We start from the raw sequence: 20,770 nt of genomic DNA, 5'->3' as shown, positions 1-20,770 counted from the left end.
GTATTCATGAGTCTTGTGCTCATGGATGCGATGCAGAAGAGAATATTTCTTGAGCTCTAGAAGATGAGTATTCATGAGTCATGTGCTCATGGATGACATGCAGAATACAATAGTTCATGAGAGTATTCACAAGTCTTGTGCTCATGGATGACATGCAGAATACAATAGTTCATGAGCTCTGGAAGGTGAGTATTCATGAGTCATGTGCTCATGGATGAGATGCAGAATACAGGAAGTAATGAGCTCTAGAAGGTGAGTATTCACAAGTCTTGTGCTCATGGATGACATGCAAAATACAATAGTTCATGAGCTCTGGAAGGTGAGTATTCATGAGTCATGTGCTCATGGATGAGATGCAGAATACAGGAAGTAATGCGCTCTGGAAAGTGAGTATTCATGAGTCATTTGTGCTCATGGATGAGATGCAGAATACAGGAGGTAATGAGCTCTGGAAGGTGAGTATCCATGAGTCTTGTGCTCATGGATGAGATGCAGAATACAGGAAGTAATGAGCTCTGGAAGGTGAGTATTCATGAGTCTTGTGCTCATGGATGACATGCAGAATACAGGAAGTAATGAGCTCTGGAAGGTGAGTATTCATGAGTCTTGTGCTCATGGATGACATGCAGAATACAGGATGTAATTAGCTCTGGAATGTGAGTATTCATGAGTCTTGTGCTCATGGATGACATACAGAATACAAAAAGTAATGAGCTATGGAATGTGAGTTTTCATGAGTCTTGTGCTCATGGATGAGATGCAGAATACAGGAAGTAATGAGCTCTGGAAGGTGAGTATTCATGAGTCTTGTGCTCATGGATGAGATGCAGAATAGAATATTTCTTGAGCTCTAAAAGGTGAGTATTCATGAGTCATGTGCTCATGGATGACATGCAGAATACAATAGTTCATGAGAGTATTCACAAGTCTTGTGCTCATGGATGACATGCAGAATACAATAGTTCATGAGCTCTGGAAGGTGAGTATTCATGAGTCATGTGCTCATGGATGAGATGCAGAATACAGGAAGTAATGAGCTGTAGAAGGTGAGTATTCATGAGTCATGTGCTCATGGATGACATGCAGAATACAATAGTTCATGAGAGTATTCACAAGTCTTGTGCTCATGGATGACATGCAGAATACAATAGTTCATGTGGCCTGGAAGGTGAGTATTCATGAGTCATGTGCTCATGGATGAGATGCAGAATACAGGAAGTAATGAGCTCTGGAAAGTGAGTATTAATGAGTCATTTGTGCTCATGGATGAGATGCAGAATACAGGAGGTAATGAGCTCTGGAAGGTGAGTATTCATGAGTCTTGTGCTCATGGATGAGATGCAGAATACAGGAAGTAATGAGCTCTGGAAGGTGAGTATTCATGAGTCCTTTCTGCTCATGGATGAGATGCAGAATACAGGAAGTAATGCACTTTGGAAGGTGAGTATTCATGAGTCATGTGCTCATGGATGAGATGCAGAATACAGGAAGTAATGCGCTCTGGAAAGTGAGTATTCATGAGTCATTTGTGCTCATGGATGAGATGCAGAATACAGGAGGTAATGAGCTCTGGAAGGTGAGTATCCATGAGTCTTGTGCTCATGGATGAGAAGCAGAATACAGGAAGTAATGAGCTCTGGAAGGTGAGTATTCATGAGTCTTGTGCTCATGGATGACATGCAGAATACAGGAAGTAATGAGCTCTGGAAGGTGAGTATTCATGAGTCTTGTGCTCATGGATGACATGCAGAATACAGGATGTAATTAGCTCTGGAAGGTGAGTATTCATGAGTCATGTGCTCATGGATGAGATGCAGAATACAGGAAGTAATGAGCTGTAGAAGGTGAGTATTCATGAGTCATGTGCTCATGGATGACATGCAGAATACAATAGTTCATGAGAGTATTCACAAGTCTTGTGCTCATGGATGACATGCAGAATACAATAGTTCATGAGGCCTGGAAGGTGAGTATTCATGAGTCATGTGCTCATGGATGAGATGCAGAATACAGGAAGTAATGAGCTCTGGAAAGTGAGTATTAATGAGTCATTTGTGCTCATGGATGAGATGCAGAATACAGGAGGTAATGAGCTCTGGAAGGTGAGTATTCATGAGTCTTGTGCTCATGGATGAGATGCAGAATACAGGAAGTAATGAGCTCTGGAAGGTGAGTATTCATGAGTCCTTTCTGCTCATGGATGAGATGCAGAATACAGGAAGTAATGCACTTTGGAAGGTGAGTATTCATGAGTCATGTGCTCATGGATGAGATGCAGAATACAGGAAGTAATGCGCTCTGGAAAGTGAGTATTCATGAGTCATTTGTGCTCATGGATGAGATGCAGAATACAGGAGGTAATGAGCTCTGGAAGGTGAGTATCCATGAGTCTTGTGCTCATGGATGAGAAGCAGAATACAGGAAGTAATGAGCTCTGGAAGGTGAGTATTCATGAGTCTTGTGCTCATGGATGACATGCAGAATACAGGAAGTAATGAGCTCTGGAAGGTGAGTATTCATGAGTCTTGTGCTCATGGATGACATGCAGAATACAGGATGTAATTAGCTCTGGAAGGTGAGTATTCATGAGTCTTGTGCTCATGGATGACATGCAGAATACAGGAAGTAATGAGCTCTGGAATGTGAGTTTTCATGAGTCTTGTGCTCATGGATGAGATGCAGAATACAGGAAGTAATGAGCTATGGAATGTGAGTATTCATGAGTCTTGTGCTCATGGATGAGATGCAGAATAGAACATTTCTTGAGCTCTAAAAGGTGAGTATTCATGAGTCATGTGCTCATGGATGACATGCAGAATACAATAGTTCATGAGAGTATTCACAAGTCTTGTGCTCATGGATGACATGCAGAATACAATAGTTCATGAGCTCTGGAAGGTGAGTATTCATGAGTCATGTGCTCATGGATGAGATGCAGAATACAGGAAGTAATGAGCTCTGGAAAGTGAGTATTAATGAGTCATTTGTGCTCATGGATGAGATGCAGAATACAGGAGGTAATGAGCTCTGGAAGGTGAGTATTCATGAGTCTTGTGCTCATGGATGAGATGCAGAATACAGGAAGTAATGAGCTCTGGAAGGTGAGTATTCATGAGTCCTTTCTGCTCATGGATGAGATGCAGAATACAGGAAGTAATGAGCTCTGGAAGTTGAGTATTCATGAGTCCTTTGTGCTCATGGATGAGATGCAGAAAACAGGAAGTAATGAGCTCTGGAAGGTGAGTATTCATGAGTCTTGTGCTCATGGATGAGATGCAGAATATAGGAAGTAATGAGCTCTGGAAGGTGAGTATTCATGAGTCATTTGTGCTCATGGATGAGATGCAGAATACAGGAAGTAATGAGCTCTGGAAGGTGAGTATTCATGAGTCTTGTGCTCATGGATGAGATGCAGAATACAGCAAGAAATGAGCTCTAGAAGGTGAGTATTCATGAGTCCTTTGTGCTCATGGATGAGATGCAGAATACAGGAAGTAATGAGCTCTGGAAGGTGAGTATTCATGAGTCATTTGTGCTCATGGATGAGATGCAGAATACAGGAAGTAATGAGCTCTAGAAGGTGAGTATTCATGAGTCTTGTGCTCATGGATGAGATGCAGAATACAGGAAGTAATGAGCTCTGGAAGGTGAGTATTCATAAGTCTTGTGCTCATGGATGCGATGCAGAATACAGGATGTAATTAGCTCTGGAAGGTGAGTATTCATGAGTCTTGTGCTCATGGATGAGATGCAGAATACAGGACGTAATGAGCTCTGGAAGGTGAGTATTCATGAGTCTTGTGCTCATGGATGAGATGCAGAATACAGGATGTAATTAGCTCTGGAAGGTGAGTATTCATGAGTCTTGTGCTCATGGATGAGATGCAGAATACAGGAAGTAATGAGCTCTGGAATGTGAGTATACATGAGTCATTTGTGCTCATGGATGAGATGCAGAATACAGGAAGTAATGAGCTCTGGAAGGTGAGTATTCATGAGTCATTTGTGCTCATGGATGAGATGCAGAATACAGGAAGTAATGAGCTCTGGAAGGTGAGTATTCATGAGTCCTTTGTGCTCATGGATGAGATGCAGAATACAGGAAGTAATGAGCTCTGGAAGGTGAGTATTCATGAGTCTTGTGCTCATGGATGAGATGCAGAATACAGGAAGTAATGAGCTCTGGAAGGTGAGTATTCATGAGTCTTGTGCTCATGGATGAGATGCAGAATACAGGAAGTAATGAGCTCTGGAAGGTGAGTATTCATGAGACTTGTGCTCATGGATGAGATGCAGAATACAGGAAGTAATGAGCTCTGGAAGGTGAGTATTCATGAGTCTTGTGCTCAAGGATGAGATGCAGAATACAGGAAGTAATGAGCTCTGGAAGGTGAGTATTCATGAGTCATTTGTGCTCATGAATGAGATGCAGAATACAGGAAGTAATGAGCTCTGGAAGGTGAGTATTCATGAGTCTTGTGCTCACGGATGACATACAGAATACAATAGTTCATGAACTCCGGGAAGTGTGTATTCATGAGTCATGTGCTCATGGATGAGATGCAGAATACAGGAAATAATGAGCTCTGGAAGGTGAGTATTCATGAGTCATTTGTGCTCATGGATGAGATGCAGAATACAGGAAGTAATGAGCTCTGGAAGGTGAGTATTAATGAGTCATTTGTGCTCATGGATGAGATGCAGAATACAGGAAGTAATGAGCTCTGGAAGGTGAGTATTCATGAGTCCTTTCTGCTCATGGATGAGATGCAGAATACAGGAAGTAATGCACTTTGGAAGGTGAGTATTCATGAGTCATGTGCTCATGTATGAGATGCAGAATACCGGAAGTAATGCGCTCTGGAAAGTGAGTATTCATGAGTCATTTGTGCTCATGGATGAGATGCAGAATACAGGAGGTAATGAGCTCTGGAAGGTGAGTATCCATGAGTCTTGTGCTCATGGATGAGAAGCAGAATACAGGAAGTAATGAGCTCTGGAAGGTGAGTATTCATGAGTCTTGTGCTCATGGATGACATGCAGAATACAGGAAGTAATGAGCTCTGGAAGGTGAGTATTCATGAGTCTTGTGCTCATGGATGACATGCAGAATACAGGAAGTAATGAGCTCTGGAATGTGAGTTTTCATGAGTCTTGTGCTCATGGATGAGATGCAGAATACAGGAAGTAATGAGCTATGGAATGTGAGTATTCATGAGTCTTGTGCTCATGGATGACATGCAGAATACAGGAAGTAATGAGCTCTGGAAGGTGAGTATTCATGAGTCTTGTGCTCATGGATGACATACAGAATACAACATGTAATGAGCTATGGAATGTGAGTTTTCATGAGTCTTGTGCTCATGGATGAGATGCAGAATACAGGAAGTAATGAGCTATGGAATGTGAGTATTCATGAGTCTTGTGCTCATGGATGAGATGCAGAATAGAATATTTCTTGAGCTCTAAAAGGTGAGTATTCATGAGTCATGTGCTCATGGATGACATGCAGAATACAATAGTTCATGAGAGTATTCACAAGTCTTGTGCTCATGGATGACATGCAGAATAATATAGTTCATGAGCTCTGGAAGGTGAGTATTCATGAGTCATGTGCTCATGGATGAGATGCAGAATACAGGAAGTAATGAGCTCTGGAAAGTGAGTATTAATGAGTCATTTGTGCTCATGGATGAGATGCAGAATACAGGAGGTAATGAGCTCTGGAAGGTGAGTATTCATGAGTCTTGTGCTCATGGATGAGATGCAGAATACAGGAAGTAATGAGCTCTGGAAGGTGAGTATTCATGAGTCCTTTCTGCTCATGGATGAGATGCAGAATACAGGAAGTAATGAGCTCTGGAAGTTGAGTATTCATGAGTCCTTTTTGCTCATGGATGAGATGCAGAAAACAGGAAGTAATGAGCTCTGGAAGGTGAGTATTCATGAGTCTTGTGCTCATGGATGAGATGCAGAATATAGGAAGTAATGAGCTCTGGAAGGTGAGTATTCATGAGTCATTTGTGCTCATGGATGAGATGCAGAATACAGGAAGTAATGAGCTCTGGAAGGTGAGTATTCATGAGTCTTGTGCTCATGGATGAGATGCAGAATACAGCAAGAAATGGGCTCTAGAAGGTGAGTATTCATGAGTCCTTTGTGCTCATGGATGAGATGCAGAATACAGGAAGTAATGAGCTCTGGAAGGTGAGTATTCATGAGTCATTTGTGCTCATGGATGAGATGCAGAATACAGGAAGTAATGAGCTCTAGAAGGTGAGTATTCATGAGTCTTGTGCTCATGGATGAGATGCAGAATACAGGAAGTAATGAGCTCTGGAAGGTGAGTATTCATGAGTCTTGTGCTCATGGATGCGATGCAGAATACAGGATGTAATTAGCTCTGGAAGGTGAGTATTCATGAGTCTTGTGCTCATGGATGAGATGCAGAATACAGGACGTAATGAGCTCTGGAAGGTGAGTATTCATGAGTCTTGTGCTCATGGATGAGATGCAGAATACAGGATGTAATTAGCTCTGGAAGGTGAGTATTCATGAGTCTTGTGCTCATGGATGAGATGCAGAATACAGGAAGTAATGAGCTCTGGAATGTGAGTATACATGAGTCATTTGTGCTCATGGATGAGATGCAGAATACAGGAAGTAATGAGCTCTGGAAGGTGAGTATTCATGAGTCATTTGTGCTCATGGATGAGATGCAGAATACAGGAAGTAATGAGCTCTGGAAGGTGAGTAATCATGAGTCCTTTGTGCTCATGGATGAGATGCAGAATACAGGAAGTAATGAGCTCTGGAAGGTGAGTATTCATGAGTCTTGTGCTCATGGATGAGATGCAGAATACAGGAAGTAATGAGCTCTGGAAGGTGAGTATTCATGAGTCCTGTGCTCATGGATGAGATGCAGAATACAGGAAGTAATGAGCTCTGGAAGGTGAGTATTCATGAGTCTTGTGCTCATGGATGAGATGCAGAATACAGGAAGTAATGAGCTCTGGAAGGTGAGTATTAATGAGTCTTGTGCTCATGGATGAGATGCAGAATACAGGAAGTAATGAGCTCTGGAAGGTGAGTATTCATGAGTCATTTGTGCTCATGAATGAGATGCAGAATACATGAAGTAATGAGCTCTGGAAGGTGAGTATTCATGAGTCTTGTGCTCACGGATGACATACAGAATACAATAGTTCATGAACTCCGGGAAGTGTGTATTCATGAGTCATGTGCTCATGGATGAGATGCAGAATACAGGAAATAATGAGCTCTGGAAGGTGAGTATTCATGAGTCATTTGTGCTCATGGATGAGATGCAGAATACAGGAAGTAATGAGCTCTGGAAGGTGAGTATTCATGAGTCTTGTGCTCATGGATGATATGCAGAATACAGGAAGTAATGAGCTCTGGAAGGTGAGTATTCATGAGTCTTGTGCTCATGGATGAGATGCAGAATACAGGATGTAATTAGCTCTGGAAGGTGAGTATTCATGAGTCTTGTGCTCATGGATGAGATGCAGAATACAGGAAGTAATGAGCTCTGGAAGGTGAGTATTCATGAGTCTTGTGCTCATGGATGAGATGCAGAATACAGGATGTAATTAGCTCTGGAAGGTGAGTATTCATGAGCCTTGTGCTCATGGATGAGATGCAGAATACAGGAAGTAATGAGCTCTGGAAGGTGAGTATTCATGAGTCATTTGTGCTCATGGATGAGATGCAGAATACAGGAAGTAATGAGCTCTGGAAGGTGAGTATTCATGAGTCTTGTGCTCACGGATGACATACAGAATACAATAGTTCATGAACTCCGGGAAGTGACATTTCATGATTCTTGTGCTCTTGGATGACATGCAGAATACAATAGTTCATGAGCTCTGGAAGGTCAGTATTCATGAGTCATGTGCTCATGGATGAGATGCAGAATACAGGAAGTAATGAGCTCTGGAAGGTGAGTATTCATGAGTCATGTGCTCATGGATGAGATGCAGAATACAGGAAGTAATGAGCTCTGGAAGGTGAGTATTCATGAGTCTTGTGCTCATGGATGAGATGCAGAATACAGGAAGTAATGAGCTCTGGAAGGTGAGTATTCATGAGTCATTTGTGCTCATGAATGAGATGCAGAATACAGGAAGTAATGAGCTCTGGAAGGTGAGTATTCATGAGTCTTGTGCTCACGGATGACATACAGAATACAATAGTTCATGAACTCCGGGAAGTGTGTATTCATGAGTCATGTGCTCATGGATGAGATGCAGAATACAGGAAATAATGAGCTCTGGAAGGTGAGTATTCATGAGTCATTTGTGCTCATGGATGAGATGCAGAATACAGGAAGTAATGAGCTCTGGAAGGTGAGTATTCATGAGTCTTGTGCTCATGGATGAGATGCAGAATACAGGAAGTAATGAGCTCTGGAAGGTGAGTATTCATGAGTCTTGTGCTCATGGATGAGATGCAGAATACAGGAAGTAATGAGCTCTGGAAGGTGAGTATTCATGAGTCATTTGTGCTCATGGATGAGATGCAGAATACAGGAAGTAATGAGCTCTGGAAGGTGAGTATTCATGAGTCATTTGTGCTCATGGATGAGATGCAGAATACAGGAAGTAATGAGCTCTGGAAGGTGAGTATTCATGAGTCTTGTGCTCATGGATGAGATGCAGAATACAGGAAGTAATGAGCTCTGGAAGGTGAGTATTCATGAGTCTTGTGCTCATGGATGAGATGCAGAATACAGGAAATAATGAGCTTTGGAAGGTGAGTATTCATGAGTCATTTGTGCTCATGGATGAAATGCAGAATACAGGAAGTAATGAGCTCTGGAAAGTGAGTATTCATGAGTCATTTGTGCTCATGGATGAGCTGCAGAATACAGGAAGTAATGAGCTCTGGAAGGTGAGTATTCATGAGTCATTTGTGCTCATGGATGAGATGCAGAATACAGGAAGTAATGAGCTCTGGAAGGTGAGTATTCATGAGTCTTGTGCTCATGGATGAGATGCAGAATACAGGAAGTAATGAGCTCTGGAAGGTGAGTATTCATGAGTCTTGTGCTCATGGATGAGATGCAGAATACAGGGTGTAATGAGCTCTGGAAGGTGAGTATTCATGAGTCTTGTGCTCATGGATGAGATGCAGAATACAGGAAGTAATGAGCTCTGGAAGGTGAGTATTCATGAACCATTTGTGCTCATGGATGAGATGCAGAATACAGGAAGTAATGAGCTCTGGAAGGTGAGTATTCATGAGTCTTGTGCTCATGGATGAGATGCAGAATACAGGAAGTAATGAGCTCTGGAAGGTGAGTATTCATGAGTCTTGTGCTCATGGATGAGATGCAGAATACAGGAAGTAATGAGCTCTGGAAGGTGAGTATTCATGAGTCTTGTGCTCATGGATGAGTTGCAGAATACAGGATGTAATGAGCTCTGGAAGGTGAGTATTCATGAGTCTTGTGCTCATGGATGAGATGCAGAATACAGGATGTAATGAGCTCTGGAAGGTGAGTATTCATGAGTCATGTGCTCATGGATGAGATGCAGAATACAGGAAGTAATGAGCTCTGGAAGGTGAGTATTCATGAGTCTTGTGCTCATGGATGAGATGCAGAATACAGGAAGTAATGAGCTCTGGAAGGTGAGTATTCATGAGTCATTTGTGCTCATGAATGAGATGCAGAATACAGGAAGTAATGAGCTCTGGAAGGTGAGTATTCATGAGTCTTGTGCTCACGGATGACATACAGAATACAATAGTTCATGAACTCCGGGAAGTGTGTATTCATGAGTCATGTGCTCATGGATGAGATGCAGAATACAGGAAATAATGAGCTCTGGAAGGTGAGTATTCATGAGTCATTTGTGCTCATGGATGAGATGCAGAATACAGGAAGTAATGAGCTCTGGAAGGTGAGTATTCATGAGTCTTGTGCTCATGGATGAGATGCAGAATACATGAAGTAATGAGCTCTGGAAGGTGAGTATTCATGAGTCTTGTGCTCATGGATGAGATGCAGAATACAGGATGTAATTAACTCTGGAAGGTGAGTATTCATGAGTCTTGTGCTCATGGATGAGATGCAGAATACAGGAAGTAATGAGCTCTGGAAGGTGAGTATTCATGAGTCATTTGTGCTCATGGATGAGATGCAGAATACAGGAAGTAATGAGCTCTGGAAGGTGAGTATTCATGAGTCATTTGTGCTCATGGATGAGATGCAGAATACAGGAAGTAATGAGCTCTGGAAGGTGAGTATTCATGAGTCTTGTGCTCATGGATGAGATGCAGAATACAGGAAGTAATGAGCTCTGGAAGGTGAGTATTCATGAGTCTTGTGCTCATGGATGAGATGCAGAATACAGGAAATAATGAGCTCTGGAAGGTGAGTATTCATGAGTCATTTGTGCTCATGGATGAAATGCAGAATACAGGAAGTAATGAGCTCTGGAAAGTGAGTATTCATGAGTCATTTGTGCTCATGGATGAGCTGCAGAATACAGGAAGTAATGAGCTCTGGAAGGTGAGTATTCATGAGTCATTTGTGCTCATGGATGAGATGCAGAATACAGGAAGTAATGAGCTCTGGAAGGTGAGTATTCATGAGTCTTGTGCTCATGGATGAGATGCAGAATACAGGAAGTAATGAGCTCTGGAAGGTGAGTATTCATGAGTCTTGTGCTCATGCATGAGATGCAGAATACAGGGTGTAATGAGCTCTGGAAGGTGAGTATTCATGAGTCTTGTGCTCATGGATGAGATGCAGAATACAGGAAGTAATGAGCTCTGGAAGGTGAGTATTCATGAGTCTTGTGCTCACGGATGACATACAGAATACAATAGTTCATGAACTCCGGGAAGTGAGTATTCATGATTCTTGTGCTCTTGGATGACATGCAGAATACAATAGTTCATGAGCTCTGGAAGGTGAGTATTCATGAGTCATGTGCTCATGGATGAGATGCAGAATACAGGAAGTAATGAGCTCTGGAAGGTGAGTATTCATGAGTCATGTGCCCATGGATGAGATGCAGAATACAGGAAGTAATGAGCTCTGGAAGGTGAGTATTCATGAGTCTTGTGCTCATGGATGAGATGCAGAATACAGGAAGTAATGAGCTCTGGAAGGTGAGTATTCATGAGTCTTGTGCTCATGGATGAGATGCAGAATACAGGATGTAATTAGCTCTGGAAGGTGAGTATTCATGAGTCTTGTGCTCATGGATGAGATGCAGAATACAGGAAGTAATGAGCTCTGGAAGGTGAGTATTCATGAGTCATTTGTGCTCATGGATGAGATGCAGAATACAGGAAGTAATGAGCTCTGGAAGGTGAGTATTCATGAGTCATTTGTGCTCATGGATGAGATGCAGAATACAGGAAGTAATGAGCTCTGGAAGGTGAGTATTCATGAGTCTTGTGCTCATGGATGAGATGCAGAATACAGGAAGTAATGAGCTCTGGAAGGTGAGTATTCATGAGTCTTGTGCTCATGGATGAGATGCAGAATACAGGAAATAATGAGCTCTGGAAGGTGAGTATTCATGAGTCATTTGTGCTCATGGATGAAATGCAGAATACAGGAAGTAATGAGCTCTGGAAAGTGAGTATTCATGAGTCATTTGTGCTCATGGATGAGCTGCAGAATACAGGAAGTAATGAGCTCTGGAAGGTGAGTATTCATGAGTCATTTGTGCTCATGGATGAGATGCAGAATACAGGAAGTAATGAGCTCTGGAAGGTGAGTATTCATGAGTCTTGTGCTCATGGATGAGATGCAGAATACAGGAAGTAATGAGCTCTGGAAGGTGAGTATTCATGAGTCTTGTGCTCATGCATGAGATGCAGAATACAGGGTGTAATGAGCTCTGGAAGGTGAGTATTCATGAGTCTTGTGCTCATGGATGAGATGCAGAATACAGGAAGTAATGAGCTCTGGAAGGTGAGTATTCATGAGTCTTGTGCTCACGGATGACATACAGAATACAATAGTTCATGAACTCCGGGAAGTGAGTATTCATGATTCTTGTGCTCTTGGATGACATGCAGAATACAATAGTTCATGAGCTCTGGAAGGTGAGTATTCATGAGTCATGTGCTCATGGATGAGATGCAGAATACAGGAAGTAATGAGCTCTGGAAGGTGAGTATTCATGAGTCATGTGCCCATGGATGAGATGCAGAATACAGGAAGTAATGAGCTCTGGAAGGTGAGTATTCATGAGTCTTGTGCTCATGGATGAGATGCAGAATACAGGAAGTAATGAGCTCTGGAAGGTGAGTATTCATGAGTCTTGTGCTCATGGATGAGATGCAGAATACAGGATGTAATTAGCTCTGGAAGGTGAGTATTCATGAGTCTTGTGCTCATGGATGAGATGCAGAATACAGGAAGTAATGAGCTCTGGAAGGTGAGTATTCATGAGTCATTTGTGCTCATGGATGAGATGCAGAATACAGGAAGTAATGAGCTCTGGAAGGTGAGTATTCATGAGTCATTTGTGCTCATGGATGAGATGCAGAATACAGGAAGTAATGAGCTCTGGAAGGTGAGTATTCATGAGTCGTGTGCTCATGGATGAGATGCAGAATACAGGAAGTAATGAGCTCTGGAAGGTGAGTATTCATGAGTCTTGTGCTCATGGATGAGTTGCAGAATACAGGATGTAATGAGCTCTGGAAGGTGAGTATTCATGAGTCTTGTGCTCATGGATGAGATGCAGAATACAGGAAGTAATGAGCTCTGGAAGGTGAGTATTCATGAGTCTTGTGCTCATGGATGAGCTGCAGAATACAGGAAGTAATGAGCTCTGGAAGGTGAGTATTCATGAGTCATTTGTGCTCATGGATGAGATGCAGAATACAGGAAGTAATGAGCTCTGGAAGGTGAGTATTCATGAGTCTTGTGCTCATGGATGAGATGCAGAATACAGGAAGTAATGAGCTCTGGAAGGTGAGTATTCATGAGTCTTGTGCTCATGGATGAGATGCAGAATACAGGGTGTAATGAGCTCTGGAAGGTGAGTATTCATGAGTCTTGTGCTCATGGATGAGACGCAGAATACAGGAAGCAATGAGCTCTGGAAGGTGAGTATTCATGAGTCTTGTGCTCACGGATGACATACAGAATACAATAGTTCATGAACTCCGGGAAGTGAGTATTCATGATTCTTGTGCTCTTGGATGACATGCAGAATACAATAGTTCATGAGCTCTGGAAGGTGAGTATTCATGAGTCATGTGCTCATGGATGAGATGCAGAATACAGGAAGTAATGAGCTCTGGAAGGTGAGTATTCATGAGTCATGTGCCCATGGATGAGATGCAGAATACAGGAAGTAATGAGCTCTGGAAGGTGAGTATTCATGAGTCTTATGCTCATGGATGAGATGCAGAATACAGGATGTAATTAGCTCTGGAAGGTGAGTATTCATGAGTCTTGTGCTCATGGATGAGATGCAGAATACAGGAAGTAATGAGCTCTGGAAGGTGAGTATTCATGAGTCATTTGTGCTCATGGATGAGATGCAGAATACAGGAAGTAATGAGCTCTGGAAGGTGAGTATTCATGAGTCATTTGTGCTCATGGATGAGATGCAGAATACAGGAAGTAATGAGCTCTGGAAGGTGAGTATTCATGAGTCTTGTGCTCATGGATGAGATGCAGAATACAGGAAGTAATGAGCTCTGGAAGGTGAGTATTCATGAGTCTTGTGCTCATGGATGAGTTGCAGAATACAGGATGTAATGAGCTCTGGAAGGTGAGTATTCATGAGTCTTGTGCTCATGGATGAGATGCAGAATACAGGAAGTAATGAGCTCTGGAAGGTGAGTATTCATGAGTCTTATGCTCATGGATGAGATGCAGAATACAGGATGTAATTGGCTCTGCAAGGTGAGTATTCATGAGTCATTTGTGCTCATGGATGAGATGCAGAATACAGGAAGTAATGAGCTCTGGAAGGTGAGTATTCATGAGTCATTTGTGCTCATGGATGAGATGCAGAATACAGGAAGTAATGAGCTCTGGAAGGTGAGTATTCATGAGTCATTTGTGCTCATGGATGAGATGCAGAATACAGGAAGTAATGAGCTCTGGAAGGTGAGTATTCATGAGTTTGTGCTCATGGATGAGATGCAGAATACAGGAAGTAATGAGCTCTGGAAGGTGAGTATTCATGAGTCTTGTGCTCATGGATGAGATGCAGAATACAGGAAGTAATGAGCTCTGGAAGGTGAGTATTCATGAGTCTTGTGCTCATGGATGAGATGCAGAATACAGGAAGTAATGAGCTCTGGAAGGTGAGTATTCATGAGTCATTTGTGCTCATGGATGAGATGCAGAATACAGGAAGTAATGAGCTCTGGAAGGTGAGTATTCATGAGTCATTTGTGCTCATGGATGAGATGCAGAATACAGGAAGTAATGAGCTCTGGAATGTGAGTATTCATGAGTCTTATGCTCATGGATGAGATGCAGAATACAATAGTTCATGAGCTCTGGAAGGTGAGTATTCATGAGTCATGTGCTCATGGATGAGATGCAGAATACAGGAAGTAATGAGCTCTGGAAGGTGAGTATTCATGAGTCATTTGTGCTCATTGATGAGATGCAGAATACAGGAAGTAATGAGCTCTGGAAGGTGAGTATTCATGAGTCTTGTGCTCACGTATGACATACAGAATACAATAGTTCATGAGCTCTGGAAGGTGAGTATTCATGAGTCATGTGCTCATGGATGAGATGCAGAATACAGGAAGTAATGAGCTCTGGAAGGTGAGTATTCATGAGTCATTTGTGCTCATTGATGAGATGCAGAATACAGGAAGTAATGAGCTCTGGATGGTGCGTATTCATGAGTCTTGTGCTCATGGATGAGATGCAGAATACAGGAAGTAATGAGCTCTGGAAGGTGAGTATTCATGAGTCTTGTGCTCATGGATGAGATGCAGAATACAGGAAGTAATGAGCTCTGGAAGGTGAGTATTCATGAGTCATTTGTGCTCATGGATGAGATGCAGAATACAGGAAGTAATGAGCTCTGGAAGGTGAGTATTCATGAGTCATTTGTGCTCATGGATGAGATGCAGAATACAGGAAGTAATGAGCTCTGGAAGGTGAGTATTCATGAGTCATTTGTGCTCATGGATGAGATGCAGAATACAGGAAGTAATGAGCTGTAGAAGGTGAGTATTCATGAGTCATGTGCTCATGGATGACATGCAGAATACAATAGTTCATGAGAGTATTCACAAGTCTTGTGCTCATGGATGACATGCAGAATACAATAGTTCATGAGCCCTGGAAGGTGAGTATTCATGAGTCATGTGCTCATGGATGAGATGCAGAATACAGGAAGTAATGAGCTCTGGAAAGTGAGTATTAATGAGTCATTTGTGCTCATGGATGAGATGCAGAATACAGGAGGTAATGAGCTCTGTAAGGTGAGTATTCATGAGTCTTGTGCTCATGGATGAGATGCAGAATACAGGAAGTAATGAGCTCTGGAAGGTGAGTATTCATGAGTCCTTTCTGCTCATGGATGAGATGCAGAATACAGGAAGTAATGCACTTTGGAAGGTGAGTATTCATGAGTCATGTGCTCATGGATGAGATGCAGAATACAGGAAGTAATGCGCTCTGGAAAGTGAGTATTCATGAGTCATTTGTGCTCATGGATGAGATGCAGAATACAGGAGGTAATGAGCTCTGGAAGGTGAGTATCCATGAGTCTTGTGCTCATGGATGAGAAGCAGAATACAGGAAGTAATGAGCTCTGGAAGGTGAGTATTCATGAGTCTTGTGCTCATGGATGACATGCAGAATACAGGAAGTAATGAGCTCTGGAAGGTGAGTATTCATGAGTCTTGTGCTCATGGGTGACATGCAGAATACAGGATGTAATTAGCTCTGGAAGGTGAGTATTCATGAGTCTTGTGCTCATGGATGACATACAGAATACAAAATGTAATGAGCTATGGAATGTGAGTTTTCATGAGTCTTGTGCTCATGGATGAGATGCAGAATACAGGAAGTAATGAGCTATGGAATGTGAGTATTCATGAGTCTTGTGCTCATGGATGAGATGCAGAATAGAACATTTCTTGAGCTCTAAAAGGTGAGTATTCATGAGTCATGTGCTCATGGATGACATGCAGAATACAATAGTTCATGAGAGTATTCACAAGTCTTGTGCTCATGGATGACATGCAGAATACAATAGTTCATGAGCTCTGGAAGGTGAGTATTCATGAGTCATGTGCTCATGGATGAGATGCAGAATACAGGAGGTAATGAGCTCTGGAAGGTGAGTATTCATGAGTCTTGTGCTCATGGATGAGATGCAGAATACAGGAAGTAATGAGCTCTGGAAGGTGAGTATTCATGAGTCCTTTCTGCTCATGGATGAGATGCAGAATACAGGAAGTAATGAGCTCTGGAAGTTGAGTATTCATGAGTCCTTTGTGCTCATGGATGAGATGCAGAAAACAGGAAGTAATGAGCTCTGGAAGGTGAGTATTCATGAGTCTTGTGCTCATGGATGAGATGCAGAATATAGGAAGTAATGAGCTCTGGAAGGTGAGTATTCATGAGTCATTTATGCTCATGGATGAGATGCAGAATACAGGAAGTAATGAGCTCTGGAAGGTGAGTATTCATGAGTCTTGTGCTCATGGATGAGATGCAGAATACAGCAAGAAATGAGCTCTAGAAGGTGAGTATTCATGAGTCCTTTGTGCTCATGGATGAGATGCAGAATACAGGAAGTAATGAGCTCTGGAAGGTGAGTATTCATGAGTCATTTGTGCTCATGGATGAGATGCAGAATACAGGAAGTAATGAGCTCTAGAAGGTGAGTATTCATGAGTCTTGTGCTCATGGATGAGATGCAGAATACAGGAAGTAATGAGCTCTGGAAGGTGAGTATTCATGAGTCTTGTGCTCATGGATGCGATGCAGAATACAGGATGTAATTAGCTCTGGAAGGTGAGTATTCATGAGTCTTGTGCTCATGGATGAGATGCAGAATACAGGACGTAATGAGCTCTGGAAGGTGAGTATTCATGAGTCTTGTGCTCATGGATGAGATGCAGAATACAGGATGTAATTAGCTCTGGAAGGTGAGTATTCATGAGTCTTGTGCTCATGGATGAGATGCAGAATACAGGAAGTAATGAGCTCTGGAATGTGAGTATACATGAGTCATTTGTGCTCATGGATGAGATGCAGAATACAGGAAGTAATGAGCTCTGGAAGGTGAGTATTCATGAGTCATTTGTGCTCATGGATGAGATGCAGAATACAGGAAGTAATGAGCTCTGGAAGGTGAGTATTCATGAGTCCTTTGTGCTCATGGATGAGATGCAGAATACAGGAAGTAATGAGCTCTGGAAGGTGAGTATTCATGAGTCTTGTGCTCATGGATGAGATGCAGAATACAGGAAGTAATGAGCTCTGGAAGGTGAGTATTCATGAGTCTTGTGCTCATGGATGAGATGCAGAATACAGGAAATAATGAGCTCTGCAAGGTGAGTATTCATGAGTCTTGTGCTCATGGATGAGATGCAGAATACAGGAAGTAATGAGCTCTGGAAGGTGAGTATTCATGAGTCTTGTGCTCAAGGATGAGATGCAGAATACAGGAAGTAATGAGCTCTGGAAGGTGAGTATTCATGAGTCATTTGTGCTCATGAATGAGATGCAGAATACAGGAAGTAATGAGCTCTGGAAGGTGAGTATTCATGAGTCTTGTGCTCACGGATGACATACAGAATACAATAGTTCATGAACTCCGGGAAGTGTGTATTCATGAGTCATGTGCTCATGGATGAGATGCAGAATACAGGAAATAATGAGCTCGGGAAGGTGAGTATTCATGAGTCATTTGTGCTCATGGATGAGATGCAGAATACAGGAAGTAATGAGCTCTGGAAGGTGAGTATTAATGAGTCATTTGTGCTCATGGATGAGATGCAGAATACAGGAAGTAATGAGCTCTGGAAGGTGAGTATTCATGAGTCCTTTCTGCTCATGGATGAGATGCAGAATACAGGAAGTAATGCACTTTGGAAGGTGAGTATTCATGAGTCATGTGCTCATGGATGAGATGCAGAATACAGGAAGTAATGCGCTCTGGAAAGTGAGTATTCATGAGTCATTTGTGCTCATGGATGAGATGCAGAATGCAGGAGGTAATGAGCTCTGGAAGGTGAGTATCCATGAGTCTTGTGCTCATGGATGAGAAGCAGAATACAGGAAGTAATGAGCTCTGGAAGGTGAGTATTCATGAGTCTTGTGCTCATGGATGACATGCAGAATACAGGAAGTAATGAGCTCTGGAAGGTGAGTATTCATGAGTCTTGTGCTCATGGATGACATGCAGAATACAGGATGTAATTAGCTCTGGAAGGTGAGTATTCATGAGTCTTGTGCTCATGGATGACATACAGAATACAAAATGTAATGAGCTATGGAATGTGAGTTTTCATGAGTCTTGTGCTCATGGATGAGATGCAGAATACAGGAAGTAATGAGCTATGGAATGTGAGTATTCATGAGTCTTGTGCTCATGGATGAGATGCAGAATAGAATATTTCTTGAGCTCTAAAAGGTGAGTATTCATGAGTCATGTGCTCATGGATGACATGCAGAATACAATAGTTCATGATAGTATTCACAAGTCTTTTGCTCATGGATGACATGCAGAATACAATAGTTCATGAGCTCTGGAAGGTGAGTATTCATGAGTCATGTGCTCATGGATGAGATGCAGAATACAGGAAGTAATGAGCTCTGGAAAGTGAGTATTAATGAGTCATTTGTGCTCATGGATGAGATGCAGAATACAGGAGGTAATGAGCTCTGGAAGGTGAGTATTCATGAGTCTTGTGCTCATGGATGAGATGCAGAATACAGGAAGTAATGAGCTCTGGAAGGTGAGTATTCATGAGTCCTTTCTGCTCATGGATGAGATGCAGAATACAGGAAGTAATGAGCTCTGGAAGTTGAGTATTCATGAGTCCTTTGTGCTCATGGATGAGATGCAGAAAACAGGAAGTAATGAGCTCTGGAAGGTGAGTATTCATGAGTCTTGTGCTCATGGATGAGATGCAGAATATAGGAAGTAATGAGCTCTGGAAGGTGAGTATTCATGAGTCATTTGTGCTCATGGATGAGATGCAGAATACAGGAAGTAATGAGCTCTGGAAGGTGAGTATTCATGAGTCTTGTGCTCATGGATGAGATGCAGAATACAGCAAGAAATGAGCTCTAGAAGGTGAGTATTCATGAGTCCTTTGTGCTCATGGATGAGATGCAGAATACAGGAAGTAATGAGCTCTGGAAGGTGAGTATTCATGAGTCATTTGTGCTCATGGATGAGATGCAGAATACAGGAAGTAATGAGCTCTAGAAGGTGAGTATTCATAAGTCTTGTGCTCATGGATGAGATGCAGAATACAGGAAGTAATGAGCTCTGGAAGGTGAGTATTAATGAGTCATTTGTGCTCATGGATGAGATGCAGAATACAGGAAGTAATGAGCTCTGGAAGGTGAGTATTCATGAGTCCTTTCTGCTCATGGATGAGATGCAGAATACAGGAAGTAATGCACTTTGGAAGGTGAGTATTCATGAGTCATTTGTGCTCATGGATGAGATGCAGAATACAGGAGGTAATGAGCTCTGGAAGGTGAGTATCCATGAGTCTTGTGCTCATGGATGAGAAGCAGAATACAGGAAGTAATGAGCTCTGGAAGGTGAGTATTCATGAGTCTTGTGCTCATGGATGACATGCAGAATACAGGAAGTAATGAGCTCTGGAAGGTGAGTATTCATGAGTCTTGTGCTCATGGATGACATGCAGAATACAGGAAGTAATGAGCTCTGGAATGTGAGTTTTCATGAGTCTTGTGCTCATGGATGAGATGCAGAATACAGGAAGTAATGAGCTATGGAATGTGAGTATTCATGAGTCTTGTGCTCATGGATGACATGCAGAATACAGGAAGTAATGAGCTCTGGAAGGTGAGTATTCATGAGTCTTGTGCTCATGGATGACATACAGAATACAACATGTAATGAGCTATGGAATGTGAGTTTTCATGAGTCTTGTGCTCATGGATGAGATGCAGAATACAGGAAGTAATGAGCTATGGAATGTGAGTATTCATGAGTCTTGTGCTCATGGATGAGATGCAGAATAGAATATTTCTTGAGCTCTAAAAGGTGAGTATTCATGAGTCATGTGCTCATGGATGACATGCAGAATACAATAGTTCATGAGAGTATTCACAAGTCTTGTGCTCATGGATGACATGCAGAATAATATAGTTCATGAGCTCTGGAAGGTGAGTATTCATGAGTCATGTGCTCATGGATGAGATGCAGAATACAGGAAGTAATGAGCTCTGGAAAGTGAGTATTAATGAGTCATTTGTGCTCATGGATGAGATGCAGAATACAGGAGGTAATGAGCTCTGGAAGGTGAGTATTCATGAGTCTTGTGCTCATGGATGAGATGCAGAATACAGGAAGTAATGAGCTCTGGAAGGTGAGTATTCATGAGTCCTTTCTGCTCATGGATGAGATGCAGAATACAGGAAGTAATGAGCTCTGGAAGTTGAGTATTCATGAGTCCTTTTTGCTCATGGATGAGATGCAGAAAACAGGAAGTAATGAGCTCTGGAAGGTGAGTATTCATGAGTCTTGTGCTCATGGATGAGATGCAGAATATAGGAAGTAATGAGCTCTGGAAG

Source organism: Ambystoma mexicanum, chromosome 2q (assembly GCF_040938575.1).
Source record: "Ambystoma mexicanum isolate Mex_15411 chromosome 2q, UKY_AmexF1_1, whole genome shotgun sequence".
Taxonomy (NCBI): domain Eukaryota; kingdom Metazoa; phylum Chordata; class Amphibia; order Caudata; family Ambystomatidae; genus Ambystoma; species Ambystoma mexicanum.
The sequence above is the reverse complement of the archived record's forward strand: the minus strand, read 5'-3'. Positions refer to the sequence as shown.